Here is a 12,412-nt window from a genome sequence, read left to right as displayed (position 1 = left end):
TGTACTGGTGAATAAACTAGTTTGCTTGTATTCTCTACTGCGTCATCGACTCTTCATTTCTGTGAAGGCTAGAGGAGGTCGACAGTGACCCGGGTGGCCCAAGTTGGGTCACTTCTTTCAGTTGGTGCCCAAACAGGTACACCACCAGGTGGCCCATCCCACCCGTAATTCGGCTGTGGGTTCGGGGTTGCGTCCAGTCAGATGGGCGGATCTAGGATCCCCATATGATAGAATCTAGTTCCTGTGGCTGCCCTGCCTGTCCGATCTGGTGGCTCCTCGTCTAGTGGTCATCATGGCTGGGGTCCTGAAAAGGCGAAACCCTTGGATCTGACCATTTTGTCTGAAGAGTTGGCAGTGGAGAATAATCTTGTTTGACCTTTGTGCAATAGGTGACTTCATCTTGATTTTCGGTAAGAGCGGTGCCATCTAGATTAACTTAGTGGGTCTGTGGACCCTTGTGATACGGAGCGTTTTTGAACTTTCTGCCAAGCTACTTTTGAATTTGGCTTATTCTTGAAAAGGTCTGGGGCTAGAGCCTATCATGTCTTGGTGCAGTCTGAGGACTGACTTGTCTTGGAGCATTCTGAGGACTGACTTGTCTTGGCGCAGTTTGAGGACTGTTTTTGAGAGCTCTTTTGTTTGTGTGTGTTTTTATTGCATGTGTGTGTGTTGATTGGGTGGATAGTGAATGTGTCTGATGCTAGGGTGCCTTGTTAGAGTAAAGTATGGTGGTTGGGGTACCACTGTTGCTCTGCTGAGCATCGGCTGGAGGAAAGGTAGCCTGCTCCTCCAGAAGGAACTCAGAGTTTTGAGATGTATGTGAAGCACGGTATTGGCCTTATTATGTTTCATACATTATGGCACAAGTATACGAGGGACAATGCTGAGCTTCAGTGGCCACTGGATGGTACCTTTGACAAACAAAAATGGAATTATTTACAGGACAAACTATTTGCTAGAAGAAGTAGGCAGTCGATGTTTGATACTTTGTATGTATGGCAGAAGGAAGCTAAGCAGAGGTGTATACGAGCGGAGAAGGAGTCTAGGAAGAAGGCAATGCAAACAGTGGTCCAGAAAGCTGTAGCCTACGATAGAGAACAAACCGAAAAGGGTATTGAGAGTGCAGATAGGAAGTTTCAATTACAATGTAATAAGTCTTATGTTGTTCGAGAAGATGAGGATGCTTTTGTGGAGGATCTGCTGGAAACTCGTCCCCCACCTCCCTATGCCCCGCAGAGAATATATTCTGATGTTCTGTTGTCTCAGTCCTCCATTGCTCCTCTGCCTTCCTCCGGTCTTTCTGCACACATAACAACTTCGACTCCAGACCTATCTGTCTCCTCTCCAGTTTTGCAACCTGCGAGTGTGGTGACTGCAGGCACCCCTGCAGTGTCTGCTGTTTCCGCTCATGTTTCTCCTCCTTCTATTACACCTACCACACAGCCATTGCTGACACTGTCACCTGCGTCTGTATCTCTTGTGTCTTCCCCAGACATTTAATCCGCAGTGTTGTGTAGTGTTGCAACACCGGTGCGAGGGTCGGATGGAGGGAATTGGGCGGCAGCAGAGGAGCAAATGGAGCGGGTATTGATTCGATCTGATGTGGAGGATATATGTAGTGTGATGAAACATTTTGATCCATTTGTACAACAGCATACCCTTCAGCATATGTCGGCTACATAGATTGGTTTGTGGGAACAGTGTATTGGAGGCACAGCTCCCCAAATTATTTATGACATTCAAGATCATGTATATTCAACTGGTATGGCCCCTCCAGAAGTTCTTACAAAGATGGGACGCTTCTCGGTAATCGTGAAAGATTACATCACCGTACTCCAACTAGTGTTTCCCAATTTCTGATGAGGGAGGTGCATCCTATTTTTCATCCTGAGATTCCAGAGCAGTGCAGCCAGAGAGGAGATGTGGTTCAACAACAGGTAGAGGCTCATTTTCAGGAACAGTGGGTCTATACCCTGTGGAAGAGAAGTGAGGTGGTAGCTCTTAAGAGTCAGTTACTGGATCCAAGGAAAAACCCTACAGCGTATTATAAAGAGTTTACAGAGTCCACCTCCTCGTCAGTTAGGACCCTAGCAGTTATTTTTACAGTTAGACCATGTACAGGGAGAATGTGTTCCTCTTTGTATGTCGCCCCCATTTTTGTTTTTGCAAGTTTTTGTTGCTGTTTTTTAACACTGCCCAGTGGGACATTTATGTCCAGTCCCCAGTATATGTATTCTGACCTCTAAAGAATGTTGACATATGCTAAACTTCTAATTGGCATTTTTAACTTACCTTTAGGCCCCTAGTATGTGGCATAAAGGGCACCAAGGGCTCAGTTAAATGCTACTAGTGAACTGCAGCACATGCAGTGCCACCACACACGTAACACCCGTAAATTATCCTTAAATGCTCACATGACAGGGTACATAGTACATAAAAGTATAGCATGTAAAAGTTTAATGTCAAGCATATCTTTACCAAGAACAAGCTGAATACACTATTTGCACGTTGCATGGTTAGCTGTCCAATATGAAAACATTGAGATGTATTATTAAAATTAAATAATGTTATCCATTCCATTGGTAAATTTGTATTAAATAGTTTGCAAAAGATACTTTAAAAAATCCAATTTCGAATTCCTAAAGCCTCTAGAAAACTATTTGCACAAAATTCCAGCTGTCACCCAGGTGCTGAATAGCTTCCTGATGAGGTGCAAACTGATTCCCAAAGCTGTAACAAAGTGGTTGGGTGTGAGGAGGTGTCCTGCTCCTCTGACAGGAAGATCATCTAGGCAGTGACCAGGGTCTTAATTATCTTCACGGGGGCCTGCCCTGTCACATGCAGATGTAGCTCAGACCTGGGTCTGCCTCCTCTATTGTCCTTCTAGCCAGACAGGCACCATTCCCAGTTGGAGAGGAACTACCCCAGAAATAGTTTTGAGTGAACACAGGGGAGGTTTGCTCATTTCCCCGGCCACTCCACTAGGATGGGCACAGGAGCTCTGAACAAGGGAGGAAAGGTTCTGCCATGTTGGATTTAGGTAGGAAGGCTCACTGCAGGATTGCTTGCAAAAAAAGAAACACAGGTGCTGCTGCTAAAGTGGGTAGGGTTACTTCTGGGAACCTTTTCCCTACTATATTAAAAGGTGCCACAATTCACCCCCACCGACAGGCTAGTGGCAAACATAAATGTGAAACCCCTGGGAACTCTTGTCTGAATAATACTGGGCATGTGGAACACAGATGCAAGACAATATCTAATGTTGAGACCTGTGATGAAACCTAAAAGGCTAGACCTGCTCCCATTTCTATCCAAGAAAAGGAAATTAACTCAGTTGACTGACCTCCTGTTAAGCTACAAAGATACAAAAGCCGCAAGTTGTACACTTTCTTGGAAGAACCAAGCTGACCAGTTAAAACTGGACCTGCTCTGTATTCTGCTGGTGGTTTCTGTTGGAGGAAGCCTTGTCCCCAAGTACTGTTACAGAGGACCTGAAACCCTTGTATTCCACCTGCCTAACCCTAAAAGATGGATCTTAGAAACATTTTGGTAAAATTCTGCCTGTTGGACTATTGTGGTATCGGGACCAACCTACCAGCTTATCAATCAAGGTTTTAGAATTGAAAGGTATTACTGCCGTATTACTCATATTTTACCTGATATTATGTTAGCATTTATTTAGCTATTTCATAATATAGTCTTGCTATATGCATACACAACTAATAAGTGCAGCTGTTACGTTTGCTAGGTTGACATCTGTGCCACCATTTTACCTCTTGACAATGCCATTTTTTATTATAATCGAAACTGTTACTTGATTGTTTATGAGAAATTGTCCTTGTTAAGTTTTGTTTCTCAAATGTTGAATCTTGCTCATTAACGCATGCCTTTTCTGTTACACAGAGGCCTTGTCCCACCTGTCTAGTGGGAGGATAAGCCAGATGACATTGGGCAGTAGATTGCTTATGCCAGGCTGCAGAATCAAAACGTATGTTCTGTTTCCCCATTGTATTACCACAGGTACAGGTGTTTTTCCATAGTAGGTGAGTCTTTGTCGGCTCTGCAACGTTCATAATGAAAACTTATGCTTGTTAGATTCAGTCCCTCATCAGCCATCATAAGAGGCTGGTCAGATAGAGCTCCACTGCAGTGTACTGGTGAATAAACTAGTTTGCTTGTATTCTCTACTGCGTCATCGACTCTTCATTTCTGTGAAGGCTAGAGGAGGTCGACAGTGACCCGGGTGGCCCAAGTTGGGTCACTTCTTTCAGTTGGTGCCCAAACAGGTACACCACCAGGTGGCCCATCCCACCCGTAATTCGGCTGTGGGTTCGGGGTTGCGTCCAGTCAGATGGGCGGATCTAGGATCCCCATATGATAGAATCTAGTTCCTGTGGCTGCCCTGCCTGTCCGATCTGGTGGCTCCTCGTCTAGTGGTCATCATGGCTGGGGTCCTGAAAAGGCGAAACCCTTGGATCTGACCATTTTGTCTGAAGAGTTGGCAGTGGAGAATAATCTTGTTTGACCTTTGTGCAATAGGTGACTTCATCTTGATTTTCGGTAAGAGCGGTGCCATCTAGATTAACTTAGTGGGTCTGTGGACCCTTGTGATACGGAGCGTTTTTGAACTTTCTGCCAAGCTACTTTTGAATTTGGCTTATTCTTGAAAAGGTCTGGGGCTAGAGCCTATCATGTCTTGGTGCAGTCTGAGGACTGACTTGTCTTGGAGCATTCTGAGGACTGACTTGTCTTGGCACAGTTTGAGGACTGTTTTTGAGAGCTCTTTTGTTTGTGTGTGTTTTTATTGCATGTGTGTGTGTTGATTGGGTGGATAGTGAATGTGTCTGATGCTAGGGTGCCTTGTTAGAGTAAAGTATGGTGGTTGGGGTACCACTGTTGCTCTGCTGAGCATCGGCTGGAGGAAAGGTAGCCTGCTCCTCCAGAAGGAACTCAGAGTTTTGAGATGTATGTGAAGCACGGTATTGGCCTTATTATGTTTCATACATTATGGCACAAGTATACGAGGGACAATGCTGAGCTTCAGTGGCCACTGGATGGTACCTTTGACAAACAAAAATGGAATTATTTACAGGACAAACTATTTGCTAGAAGAAGTAGGCAGTCGATGTTTGATACTTTGTATGTATGGCAGAAGGAAGCTAAGCAGAGGTGTATACGAGCGGAGAAGGAGTCTAGGAAGAAGGCAATGCAAACAGTGGTCCAGAAAGCTGTAGCCTACGATAGAGAACAAACCGAAAAGGGTATTGAGAGTGCAGATAGGAAGTTTCAATTACAATGTAATAAGTCTTATGTTGTTCGAGAAGATGAGGATGCTTTTGTGGAGGATCTGCTGGAAACTCGTCCCCCACCTCCCTATGCCCCGCAGAGAATATATTCTGATGTTCTGTTGTCTCAGTCCTCCATTGCTCCTCTGCCTTCCTCCGGTCTTTCTGCACACATAACAACTTCGACTCCAGACCTATCTGTCTCCTCTCCAGTTTTGCAACCTGCGAGTGTGGTGACTGCAGGCACCCCTGCAGTGTCTGCTGTTTCCGCTCATGTTTCTCCTCCTTCTATTACACCTACCACACAGCCATTGCTGACACTGTCACCTGCGTCTGTATCTCTTGTGTCTTCCCCAGACATTTAATCCGCAGTGTTGTGTAGTGTTGCAACACCGGTGCGAGGGTCGGATGGAGGGAATTGGGCGGCAGCAGAGGAGCAAATGGAGCGGGTATTGATTCGATCTGATGTGGAGGATATATGTAGTGTGATGAAACATTTTGATCCATTTGTACAACAGCATACCCTTCAGCATATGTCGGCTACATAGATTGGTTTGTGGGAACAGTGTATTGGAGGCACAGCTCCCCAAATTATTTATGACATTCAAGATCATGTATATTCAACTGGTATGGCCCCTGCAGAAGTTCTTACAAAGATGGGACGCTTCTCGGTAATCGTGAAAGATTACATCACCGTACTCCAACTAGTGTTTCCCAATTTCTGATGAGGGAGGTGCATCCTATTTTTCATCCTGAGATTCCAGAGCAGTGCAGCCAGAGAGGAGATGTGGTTCAACAACAGGTAGAGGCTCATTTTCAGGAACAGTGGGTCTATACCCTGTGGAAGAGAAGTGAGGTGGTAGCTCTTAAGAGTCAGTTACTGGATCCAAGGAAAAACCCTACAGCGTATTATAAAGAGTTTACAGAGTCCACCTCCTCGTCAGTTAGGACCCTAGCAGATATTGAAATGTTTTTGAGATGGTGGTGCCAGTGGATATATGTTGGCAGGTGCATACATAGGATCACAGGGTAGAATTGGGTGGCACATGGGATGAGTATAAGGCATGGGATAAGGAGCGAAGCCCAGTGAAAAACCTAGGGCTGAGATTCTGGCTTTGCCAAGTTGTGTCATCACCTATATGCATTCTCTTATCCCACCCAGAGGAGCATTTGGGATAAGCTGGTGGCATGTCGTCAATAGAAAGAGGAGAGTGTGTCTAATTTTTTCACTCAATTTGAAGGGGTGTTCTTGAATTTCAGTGGGCAGGATTTGTCAGTTGAAGGTGGTGTTCATTTCTTTGTTAACAAGGTTTGTCACAAATTTGCTTCCGGAGATTGCGACTCGGTTGCAAGCTTCGGAGAGCAATTGGACTACCTCCTCCCCTTCGGTGATATTGAGTATGGCCCAGTACTATGAGCATCGAGAAAATGAGGAAAAGGACAAGGTGGAAAAGAAGAGTAACAAGGATTTGAAAACAAGGGTGTTTCTGTAGCAGGCTGCAAGAGGGTCCGGAAGGGGATGAGGCACTGGTCCGGCTCAGAGGTTGCGGGTTCCTGGTAGCGGTTGTGCACCCTTTGGGCCGAATCAGTACGCGTATTACAAAAAGGAGGACAACAGATTTGTTGCAGAAAATTGCAGTACCTAGAGGGTAGGGTTCGAGTCGAAGGGGCCTTTTTGAGTTTGATCAGGATGCGGTTCAAGCTGGTGCATCCTCGGGGGGTCGTTCTGGTCAAAACTATTTTGATGACCCCCAGGGAAAGCAGAACCATCATGATGATTATGATATGAATAAAGCTGCAGGGATGTCCTATGGCTAGGTCAGCCAGGGGGAGGGAAGGGGACCAGACCAAATTCCTGTTGATCAGCGCGGCCCTTATGTCACAGCAGATTTGCATGGTTCAGCACATACATTTTTGGTGGATATAGGTGCAATTAATAGCTCTGTTTCTCATTCACTGGTCACCGGGGCAGCCCTGTCTGGTTGTAATAATGTTTCGTAGGTTTTTCAGGCGTACCGGTTGTAAGCCCCATTTCTAAACCTCTTGCCTTGACTGTTGGTCCTTTTACTGTGGACTCCCCATTTTTGTTGACAGTGAATTGTGGGGAACATTTATTAGGATTGGATTTGTTGAAAAAGCTACATGCTACCATTTATTGTTTCCCGGATGGTGTTTACATGACTCTTGGACCTAATGTGGTTAGTAAAAAACAGTGTGAAGCAAAGGATGCCCCGCTTTCTGTTGAATTTAACGATGTGGCATCCTCATTGTGAGCCACAGGGGATACGGATGTGGGGTTGTTGCAGATACCACCAGTTTCTATAAAGGTCAAGGTTAACATTGTGCTACCTCGTATTCCCCAGTACAAAATATCACAAGCTGGGGAACAGGCTTGGATGTAGATTATACAGGACCTGATCAAATCGGAAGTGATTGAGGAGACAGAAGTGAATTATGCAATTGCCCCATTCTCCCTATTCCTAAAAAGGCACCTCAGGATTCCCCAGATGCACATCCTGATGTCTATCGCTTTATGATTGATCTGCGGGAGAGTAATAAAATAGCTGACCCCCAGTTCCTGGTGGTTCCATACTTGTTCTCTTGCCGATGATTCCTACCACAGCTAAATTGTTTTCTGTGATTGATTTAAAAAATGCTTCCTTTAGTATGCCTAGTCATCCAGACAGTAGGCATATTTTTGGATTTGCTCTGGCTGGTAGGAGCTTCCAATTCAGTCGAGCTCCTCAGGGGTATACTGAAAATCCCAGTATTTATAGCAAGGCATTGAAAAGTCAATCGAACTCTCTCTCCCTTCCCGCAGGTAATGTATTATTGCAGTATGTTGTTGACATTTTCATAGCCTCCGATACCGAAGAGGGTTGCGGGATGCTATGGTTAAATTATTAAAGCATTTGGTAAACAAAGGACATAAAGTGTCCCTTTCCAAATTCCAATTTTATCAACAGCAGGTCACCTATTTAGGTCACCTGCTGTCGAAGGAGGGACAGAGGCTGACACCTGAACGAGTTGATGCCATTGTTAAGATGCCTGTCCCTGTGACTCAGTGGGATGGGTGTGATTTCATAGGCATCACTTCGGATTGTCGACATTGGCTGATGTTCCCTTATCTGCTCCACAAGGGGAACCATATGTCGATGGTTCTTGTTTCAAATTGTCAGATGGCACCACTACAGCGGTGTATGCTATTACCAGGCTGCGCACTGTAGTTGAGACATTACCAATTTCTTACCAATCTGCGCAGGCGGCGGAGCTGATAGCCCCTTTGCAAGCATGTGAATTGAGTGAAGGACTGAATGTCAATATTTACACAGACAGCCTGTATGGCTTTGGGGTGGCGCATCATTTTGGACGCATCTGTGCAGAGCGAGGATTCTTGACTTCACATGGCACTAAGATTCATAACGGTCTATTGATAGAGAGGCTTTTGACAGCCTTGACACTTCCCAAACGACTGGAAACAGTGAAGTGTAGTGCCCATAAAGCCATTACTGATGATGCTGGGAGGGGAAATGCTTTTGCAAAGAGACAACCAGGTCAAAAATGACGAAAACGTTTGTAGCAGGACCTGCTAAATGGGTACCAGATGTTACTATGTTTGAAAATTCGCTAGAGAGTGTTAGGGAAATACAGAGTGAGGCAACAGTTGAGGAGTTGGCAGTGTGGCAGGGATGTACAGGGCATTTAGATGACGAAGGGTGCTGGACTGATAAATCCAAGCAGCAGAGATGGATGTTACCCAATGCATATGTATTTCCTGTAGTTACAATGGTACATGGTTCGGCTCATTAGTCTAAAAGGAATTTGTAGGCTATTGGATCCTGCGTGGCATAATGACAATATCCCAAATGTTGCTGCCCATTTGGTGAAACACTGTATGATTTGTTCGAAGCACAATCCTGGAAAAGGTACCCCGACACCTTCTTGTAATTTTACGCCACCTTCCCTCCCTTTCAAGGTACTCCAGATGGATTATATTGAGATGCAACGAGTTAATAGTTTGTGCATTTAGTAAATGGATTGAGGCCTACCCAACGAAAGAAAACACAGCCATGGCGAAGGCTCTTATTAAGGAGTTTTTCCCACGTTAGAGCTTGCCCCGGTTGATTTATCTTCAACCTCTGTTTTTTCATTAAAATTTTAATTATATATATATTTTCACGCTCCAATTCTCCAAACTTCAAAGAGTTACCGCACTCTCGGGGGCGCTTACAAAACTTTATTCAGCAGTCAGTGAACAAACGCATTTCGGCGTGAAGCCTTCCTCGGTGTTCATGACACACCAAAGGAAGCATGTTTATAAAGCATTGACTTTGTGCTTGAAAATTAAGAAGGGACAAGCACCCTGTTTCCAACACGAGTGCAATTTTGAAATTTCTAAAAGAACATGCATTTCCTATTCAAATACACAATTTTTTACAGTTTAAGATACTTGAAACACGAATATTGTCTTCATATAGTGAAGATCTTCACAATAAAGATGTAAATTTATACCATTGTATATATTGGCTTTACATTTCATTCCAATTTATACCTCCATATATTGGTAAGCACTTCACAAGACATATCGTTTACTGTTCAGAATCTTGCCGTGTATCGGCGTGTGTCCCGTCCATACATTCCTCATTAGATGCACTTTCATAGTCGCTATAAATTTGTTCTATATTTACAAATGTTCAGAACGTCTTCTTAATCTCATTTCATTGAATTCATTCATATAAAATAAGTGAATCGATAAAGCAGCAAAAAACTAATTTGGCAATTCTTAATGTTTTTCTTCTATGTTCCTAAGTTTACAGCTAAATCCTCTCCATTGTTTAATCCTCTTGGGAATTTAGTAGGTAAATCTATTATATACTGTGACACCAGTCTACGTAGTTTTCTTAACCTGTCACCACCTCTAGCATTCATTGGAACGTAATCCAACCCAAAATATTGTAACTTACTTCCATCACTCTGATGGAATTCAGAAAAGTGGCGTGCCACAAGATATGCGGCATCCACTTTGTCAATGGCTCTTAGATGCTCCAAAATTCTGATCTTAATTTGATGGATAGTACTCCCTATATAGCGTTGCCCGTATGGGCATACCAGGCAATAAACCGCATAAGATGTACTGAATGTGATGAACTTCGTTATTTCCTTGATTTTACCTGTGTCCAGTAATTTATACCCTAAAACCCTCTTACTGTTGGCGCACGCCTTGCACCTACTGCAGGGAAAAAAGCCCTTCATATCCTTTAAGGTGCTTATTCTTGGTGATGTTTCCTCTAGTTGACTTCTTACTAACATATCCCCAAGGACTTGGCTTTTCTAAAAGTCACTAGTGGGTATGCCGGAATATCGTCTTTGATGATGTTATCTGCTTTTAAAATACGCCTGTTTTTTCTGAGTATTTTAGTTAGTTTCAGAAGAATAGGGGGTAACCATCGGGAATTGACCCCTATTTTCCATTGTCCCCTCTTTGCATTTCTCTATCAAGAGTTTATCTCTTGGGATCCTTCTTACTTTTTGCAGGGTTTTGTCTAAAGTTGTCACATCATAGCCCCTCACAATAAATCTAGCAATACAATCTGAGGCATCCGCCTCAAAGTCCTGATCTCTAGAGCTGTTTCTCTTTAATCTAAGAAGCTCACCGTACGGTATGCTCCAAATGAGTTTTGGTGGGTGATAACTGCTGGAAAACAATGTAGAGTTGCCTGCCGTGGACTTTCGAAATAGTGCTGTATTTATATTCCCTTCGTCCACAAACACTCTCAGGTCCAGGTAGTCCACTGCCACTGGACTCACTGTCCCCGAGAAATGCAGGTTCAGGTTGTTTTTATTTAAAGCATCGATATATCTATGAGCCGTGTCCATCGTCCCGTGCCACACAATGAACAGTATATATTGATGCCATTGCACTACTCTGCCCCTACTCTGTCCCTCAAAGGTTTCGGGGCACCTGCTCCTCCCACCAGCCAATGAACAAGTTCGCACAGCTGGGGGCAAAGCAGGTGCCCATCGCAGTCCCATATATATGTCTGAAAAATTGGTCCTCAAACGGTAATATATTATTAGTGAGACAAAATTCCACAAATTCAATTAGCATTTGATTGTGTTCCACAAAACATAACTGGCACTTCTCTAGAAAAAATGTAACGGCCCTCAAGCCATGCTGATGTTCTATGCAAGTGTAAAGACTTGAATTGTCTAGTACCATCAGTAAACATGTAGGGTCCAATGCTATCTTGGCAATCTTGTTCAAAAATTCTTTAGTATCTTTCATATAGGATTCCAGCTGTACCACGAAAGGAAACAGGTAATAATGGATCAACATGGACAGATGCTCCATCAAACTGTTCAAAGAGGACACTTTCGGCCTTCCCAGTGGGTGTAAGCAGTCCTTATGTAATTTGGGGATATGGTAGAATGTAGGTACTACTGGATTGTTGCTTTGAAGGAATAAATGTTCCTCTCTCTCCAGCATAGACTGATTGTACCATTTGCGTACAAGTTCATCATAAGATTTAATACTCTTCTGATAAGAATTACTAGTCGACTTTTTGTAATACTTTCCATCTGACAGTTGGCGTAACGCCTCATTTCGATATTGTTCTCTTGTTTGAAGGACTACGTTCCCACCTTTATCAGACGGTTTGATTACTACTGACGTGTCCTTCATAAGGTTCTGTAGTGCTGCTTTCTCCGCAATTGTTATGTTATTTCTTATTACATGTCCATTTTTCCTGGACCTGAATCTTAGTAAGTCATTAAATATGGCTTCAGAAAATACATCAATTGCGTCTAGAGGCATTTGAGGATTAAAGACAGATATAGTCTTGAACGGGCTCTCCTCTCTTTTCTGTTCAATGCCTATTCGCTTGGTGGTGTCTATTGCGGCTTGTTGGATCTCTTCTTGCGGTTTTACCATGTCGGTGTTCTTCCTCTTCCTGCCCCCCCCTGTGCGGCGGGTTTTCTGCGTTTCCTTCTGGGGGCTTGTTCTTCCCTACCCGCAACCAAGACTTGCGGATGATTTTGAACTCGTCGTGAAAAGGGATAGCCCCTCTCCCCCATCTACTGCTCTTCCTGATTGATCATCACTTGATTCGTTATCTGTTACCTCGGAC

The 12,412-nt window shown here is 43.9% G+C and overlaps 1 protein-coding gene across 1 annotated transcript in view; it reads right to left on the bottom strand.

The window, feature by feature from the left end:
• LRRC7 (leucine rich repeat containing 7) overlaps positions 1-12,412 on the bottom strand; it is a 1,701,172-nt gene that overhangs the window by 1,482,023 nt on the left and 206,737 nt on the right. The window lies entirely within an intron of this gene.

Source organism: Lissotriton vulgaris, chromosome 1_1 (genome assembly GCF_964263255.1).
Source record: "Lissotriton vulgaris chromosome 1_1, aLisVul1.2, whole genome shotgun sequence".
Classification (NCBI taxonomy): domain Eukaryota; kingdom Metazoa; phylum Chordata; class Amphibia; order Caudata; family Salamandridae; genus Lissotriton; species Lissotriton vulgaris.
Note: the sequence above shows the minus strand (reverse complement) of the source record. Positions and strands in the feature narration are given on the sequence as shown.